General features: G+C 36.9%; 1 pseudogene; it reads right to left on the reverse strand.

Moving 5' to 3' along the window:
* Positions 1 to 320: 320 nt before the first annotated feature.
* On the reverse strand, positions 321 to 873 carry LOC143386928 (large ribosomal subunit protein eL24 pseudogene; annotated as a pseudogene).
* Positions 874 to 6920: the final 6047 nt, after the last annotated feature.

Here is a 6920-nt window from a genome sequence, read left to right on the forward strand (position 1 = left end):
ATATTGTTGGATTTATTTTTTTAATCCATGTTACCAGTCTATGTCGCTTTATTGGAGAGTTTAAACCATTAACGTTTAGAGTTACTATTGCTGTATGGTTTGTACTTCCAGCCGTGTTTGATTATTTGTTTTTTTTTTTTTTAATTTAGTTTGTTTCTCCATGATTAGCTTTCCCCCCTCCGTCTGTCTTTACTGAGGTACTTCCCACTGTTGGCTTTGGTTATTGTTTTTCATTTCTTCCTCGTGTAGTGTTTTGCTCAAGATGCTTTGCAATGCTGGTTTTCTGGTTGCAAATTCTTTTATTTTTTTATTTATTTATTTTTTTTTAAGTTATAGACATCTTTATTTTAAAATCTCATCTGCCAATTTAGCGTTTTCCACCAACTCGGGGAGCAGAAACCTTCACAGGTTTCACAATCTTTTGCTTAGGTGCTGCCTTTGTTGGAGCCTTAGCAGCAGCCATTGCCGTCTTTTTAGATGCCTGCTTAGCCTTTTTTGCTTCCTTGGCAGCCCTAATAGCTTGCTCTCGTTGAGCCTTTCTAACTTCAGGTTTCTGATTCCTCTTGGCCATGATATCAGCAAGGGATGCACCAGTGATGGCCCTCTGAAATTTGACTGCATGCCGGGTTCTCTTCTTTTGAATTTCTTCTGACTGGCCCTTTTTGTGCTTTCTTCTGTAGAGGACAGTCCAGTTTATCTGCCAAGGATTCCTCTTGGATAGGATAGCCGACTCGCATTTTGCATTAAGAAATTGGAAAACCTTTCCGTCGGTCCTGGCGTAGCGCCTCCCGTGTCCGGGGTATATCTTGTACCCGCTAAAACTGCACAGCTCGACCTTCATGGCGGCGGCTGCTGGGATAAAGGGAGGACAGCGAAGAGCTGCAAATTCTTTTAGCTTTTGTTTATCATGAAAGATTTTTATTTCGTTGTGATACCCGAAGCTTAATTTTGCTGGATACAGAATTCTTGGTTGGCATCCATTGTTTTTCAGTGTTTGAAATACGTTGTTCCAGGATCTTCTCGCTTTCAGCGTCTACGATGAAAAATCCATTGTTAACCTTATTGGTTTACCCCTGAATGTAATCTGCCTCCTTTCTCTTGTAGCTTTTAATATTTTCTCTTTGTTCTGTATATTGGATATCTTCATAACAATGTGTCTTGGCGTTGGTCTACTTTGATTTTGTATGCTCGGTGTCCTGTATGCATCTACAATTTGTATATCTGTTTCCTTTTTTATTTCTGGAAAGTTTTCTGTAATTATTTCATGTAGCAGGTTACTCATTCCCTTGGTTTGAATCTCTGTACCTTCTTCTATCCCGATGACTCTTAAATTTGGTTTTTTAATGTTATCACATATCTCTTGGATGTTTCTCTCGTGATTTTTAACCAGCCTATCAGAGTTGGCTAGACTCTTTTCAAGATGATATATTTTGTCTTCATTATCTGACGTCCTGGCTTCTACTTGCTCCACTCTATTAGTGATGCTCTCGTTTGAGTTTTTAATTTGGTTTATGATTTCCTTCATTTCTAGGATTATTGTTTGGTTCTTTTTAATAATCTCTATCTCCTGATAAAGATGCTTAACTTCTTCTTTTATCTGTTTTTGTAGTTCATTCTCAATGTGTTCTTTCGCTGCTTGAATTTGCTGTCTCGTATCCTCTTTAAGGTTCCATTCCATCTGTCTAAGGTATTTCTTGAGTTCTTTATATGACCATTTTTCTGATGAATCTATATCCTCCTGAATATTTAGACTGTCCTGCATTGTTTGTACACCTTTTCTTCCTTGCTTTTTCATGTTGCTCATATTGCTTCTTGTTCTGTTTGACTGCTGGGTTACTGTTTACTCCTATAAATTTATTTGATGTAATTCCCGGCAGGTCTCCTTTCAGCGGAATTTTGCTAGAAGTCCATCTGCAGGTCGCTTGTAGGTGTATTAATGGGCCTCTCTGCTCCCGTTACTGCGGAGGCATTGAAAGTGTTGCCTCCTCGCCGGCGGCCATGTTGGGTCCCCCGAGTTTCTAATAGGTTTTCATTACTGCCAATGTTTTGCTATTTAGTGTATCATATTTTGTAACTTCTACTTTTCTTCTTGGATTATAATTTTATTAACATAAAATGTCCTGTCTCATTTGAGGTACTCAGGGTGTGTGTTTGTGTCTTCAACTGATTGTTTCTATTGTTTCAGTGGAGTGACCCTGTAAGTTAAACAGAGCCTAGAGAGACATCCACAGTTAAATCACGTTTGTCTTACTATCAAAAAAGATACTGCCTTAAGATACAGAAAGTATAAGAAAAACAGGCAGCATTCTATCAAGTCAAAGGTCTTTGTAGTTAGGTACAAAAATATTTACGTATTTTAAATGCAAAAAAAAGTGCAAACTCTAATCAAGTGGTATGCCCATATGAGCATGGGGCTTTGGGGGGGAGCTGTTCAGGCTCCTATCAGGGGTGATAAGAATTAAGTAAAATATAACTTGACTCCAAAGTACATTGGCATTATAGCATTTCCTTGTTTAATTTTTGAAATCCATGCGGTAGAGAGATTCTGAACTTAGGAATCTATACCTAGTCAAACTGTCAATAAAGAGTGAGGGCAATGTAGGTCAGGAGAAGGTTGAGGAAATTTATCATGTGCAGATTGTCCCTGTATATGTTCAAATCAAATGTTTAAGAATACGTTCAACCAAAACAAAAGGGACTAAAGTTTACATCTGATGCTTAAGGAATCAATCCTTGGCCCTGTCAGAGATGTCTGTTTTATCTCAGCAAACAAAGATGGAAATCCCAAAAATTATATGGAAAGAGATCCCTATATTATTTGGAATAAAACATTCACTAGCCAGGCATAGTAGTGCTAGTAGGTAATCTCAGCAACTTGGGAGACTGATTGCAAGTTCAATGCCAGTATGCAACTCAACGAGATCCTGTCTCACAGTAAAAACTAAAATAGGGCTAGTGATATAGCTTAGTGGTAAAACACCCAGTTCAATCCCCAATACCACAAATAATTAAATAAGTAAAAGAAGTCAAGTAAACATCTTTTAACCATGGAAGGACTTAGAACAAGCAGAGAAATATTTTAAAACAATCAAACGAATAGTAATACTAAGTTGCGTTTTAGAATTATATTTTTTATGTTTAAGAGAATTGTACCGGGGCTGGGGATGTGGCTCAAGAGGTAGCGCGCTTGCCTGGCATGCGTGTGGCCCGGGTTCGATCCTCAGCACCACATACAAACAAAGATGTTGTGTCCACCGATAACTAAAAAATAAATATTAAAAATTTAAAAAAAAAAGAGAATTGTACCTATTAAACAGTTACAGGTCAACTTTTTGATTCTACAATAATGTGTAATTGAGTATTAATTTGTGATTTTAATTTGAAAGTGTGCATTTATAGATCCACCCATGTAAAAAAGAGAATGTATAAGTGTTTTGAAATATGTATAGACTGAAGAATCACTATGCTTTTTATAATAATTATTAAATTTATAAGACTTAAAAAACCAAAATTGTCATTCAGACTTTAATAGGAACCTAAACATATTAATAGACACAATTCAAAATACTTAAAATTTGTTAGTAAAGTTTATATATTGAACTGAATATTAATCAAAGATCTCATTAAAAGTGATCACTAAATTTTATTGGATTTATAAATAGGATATCACAATGTTGAACTAGAAAGCTTAAATAACTGGTTTTTATTATTCACTTTAATTGACTTAAGTTTTAAAATCAAGTACTATCTGAAAAAGCATATGATTTTGGCTTTGTCTTAATCTGTGGGAAGAAGATTCTTTTTATTAATGAACAGTTTAACCCATTCATATTTACTATGGCAACAGATATACTTGATCTTATCTTTTTAAAATATGTGTTATCATTGATTTTTTATGTAGATATCTTCATTTTAATAAAAAAGGTGCATTTTCCAAAGTATGTCTCTCAGAACACTTCATGAAATTCTTCTACAGAACAAAATATACTTGAGAAAAATGCATACAATACTGAACTCTTAGTGAATATATGAAATCCATAAAATTGAAAACTAATGACAACAGAAGCCAGTAACTCCCGCTAAAGCCCTTTGACCAACCCTCCACCACCTGTATTCCACCACTAGCCTTGGAATATTAACAATGAATTTAGAAAGTTTATGTGTGACTTGCAGAAATGGGGCACAAGAGGAAACTTCTCAACTCTTGTAGTGAGGGTTAGTGGAGAGCCTTGGAAGCTAATAAATCAAGAATTCATAAAAACATAGTATATTATTTTATGTAGAATTATAGGGATAATCTCCGCGGCTTTGAAATGCACCAGAAAATAAGTTGGGCTATGGATGGATAGAGGGACAAAAAGATGAATGAATATAGCAATATATTAATTATAGATCCAGGTGATGTGTATTTGCATGTTCACTTATATAAGCCTTTCATCTTTTAAGATTAAAATTCTTAAAAATGAAATATTGACACAAATGTGGTTGAGAATGATCATCAAAAGAGACTGCTAGTGTTCACCACCATCCATACTATCCTCTGCTTGACACACTGCAGACACTTTCCAGTAACTTGGCGTCCTGGTGGGGCTGTGTGACTGAGCTTGGCCTGTGGAATGTGGGTGGAACTGGCATGCACCACTTCCAGGCCCGACCCTTAAAGCCTCCAAGCATTCTCACTCTCCTGAATTCAGGCAGATGGATGGCAATCTAGGAGCCATATGATGAAGATGAAGATGAACATCTAATAATCATCAATAATTCCTCTAAAGGCACCAACTCACAGCAGACTGCGACAGGAGGGATAAATAAACTTTTACTGTCTAAACTGGCTATTTAGGGGATTCATCTGTAACTACAGTTATCATTACCTATAATACAGAGTGCAACCTGAGGAAGTATTACTTTTATATATCATTTGTATTTATCTTTTAAATGCATACATATAAATTTACAACAAGTAAGCAGACTGTCAACTAGTATCAGGACGAGGGAAAGACTTCTAAGCTCATTTTCTAAGAGATCTTTAGCATACTGGGCACCTTTGCTTGAATACAAACAGTAAAAACTGCAAAACAGACCCCTTCCTCTGGGTTTATACAATCGCAGCTGGGCCCACTCACCCCTTTACCCAGATGTCTTTGAGTAGTGTGCAAACTGCACAACCATGTTCAACAGCCCTCTCTGACAAAATAAGAACTGAAAACCTGATTGGAAACAAAAGTTGTTAATTGGGACCTTCTAGGAAATAAGAGATGTGGTCTTCAGCATGCTGTTTTGTTTCTAGCTGCCCTTAGACACACATCCTTTCAAGTCACTTGATCAATTTTTCTTACCCATCCTGCAATAACACAATGCATCACAATGTCCCAATTCAGAACATCGCAGATACCACCAAAGATGAACTTTGTTTGCCACCACAGCAAATCCAAGGGCTAGAAAATAAATAGCAGTTAAAAACCTGCCTCCTGCCTGGATACACCCCAAAGTAGGCAAGGAAGAGAAGACCTGGAAGAAATGGTGCCCTCCAGCCCTCTGAATCCTGCTGAAGGAGTCTGAAAGGAGAATTTTACCCCCATTTATTCTTTATTTGTTTATTTTGAGATGGGGGTCTTACTTTGTCACCCAGACTGTTTTCCAACTCCTGCTTCAGCCTCCCAAGTAGCTGGGACTAGAGTTGTGTGCCATACCCTTTAAAAAGATCCTCGTCACCCAAACATCTGAGGTCCTGCAGATTCACAAAATCCCAAAATTATGACTGACTGCTCTCCAAGGACAGATTCTAATCCAATGCACCAATAACTGCCAGTGGGAGGCATCTAATCCTGTTCCAGCCCCCATGGTAAAGCAGAGTGAAAATACATTTATGTTTAACAAAACTTTACTTTCCAGAATCTCACTGATACATTTCATCATAGCAATAAGAAGAGACTAGTTAAGATTACACTCATCCTTTCAGTCAAATATCCAGCATGGAAAGTCCTTACCAAGATTTCCCAATCAAGTGTCTTTAACTTCAACGAATCAGACTCAGTTCCTATTCTGAAATTACATAAACCCCAAAAACTACAAACACAAAAGTGTCATTAGCATAAAAATATCTTGGATTTCTTATTCATCAGAGTGCTTTAAAATGTAAGGTCACAATGTTAACTCAAAGGAAATAATTACAAACAGGGTTTTTTCACATTTCTTGGGCACTAGTGAGAGGTGTTTTGAAAATGTTACAAATCCTTTACCTAATAAGTTATCAACAGGGCTTACCCAGGCTTCTTTGCACAGAAAAATCAATATACTGTTCTTATTTTTGTATATATTGGTTATTCTGCACAGAAAAGTTTGGACAACTATTGTGTAACTAAAGACTTCTATGTAATCTACGCAGTAACCCCACTCCTAAGATTTTTCTTGACAGTGTTTCTGTGTAGTTATTGAAGTTTTCAGTCCTGGCTATTGTACCAGTTCAACATGCCACAGAACCAGGGAGGCACCCACCTTTGCCCAGCCCCAGGAATATGGTCAAAACAAGCAGTTCAAGGACTGAGGCATAAATGACTGAGGCTGAGACACCAAGTTTTTAATCATAGCACTGCTCCCAATTCAAAGGATAAATCATTTGGACAAATCAGTTCACTTCAGAGCCTCAATTTCCTGGCTCAAATTAAAAATTAAAAATCACTCCTTTAAAAAAGATTTAATAGTTATGACTGGTCACCTGCCACCAAAGGACTCCCAACATTAGATCAACTATCTCTTTCCAATCACCTAGGATGCCATTTTTGAGACTAAAATAAAATCCATTTGACTTCATGTGTCAGTACAGAAACGTTCTGTTTCGTTTTTTTTTTTTTTTTTTTTTTTTTAAACGCAACCCGTGGTTATTAGCATCAAAATCTGTGCGGGAGTCCAGGATGAAGGAC

Source organism: Callospermophilus lateralis, chromosome 5, assembly GCF_048772815.1.
Source record: "Callospermophilus lateralis isolate mCalLat2 chromosome 5, mCalLat2.hap1, whole genome shotgun sequence".
In the NCBI taxonomy this organism is placed as follows: Eukaryota; Metazoa; Chordata; class Mammalia; order Rodentia; family Sciuridae; genus Callospermophilus; species Callospermophilus lateralis.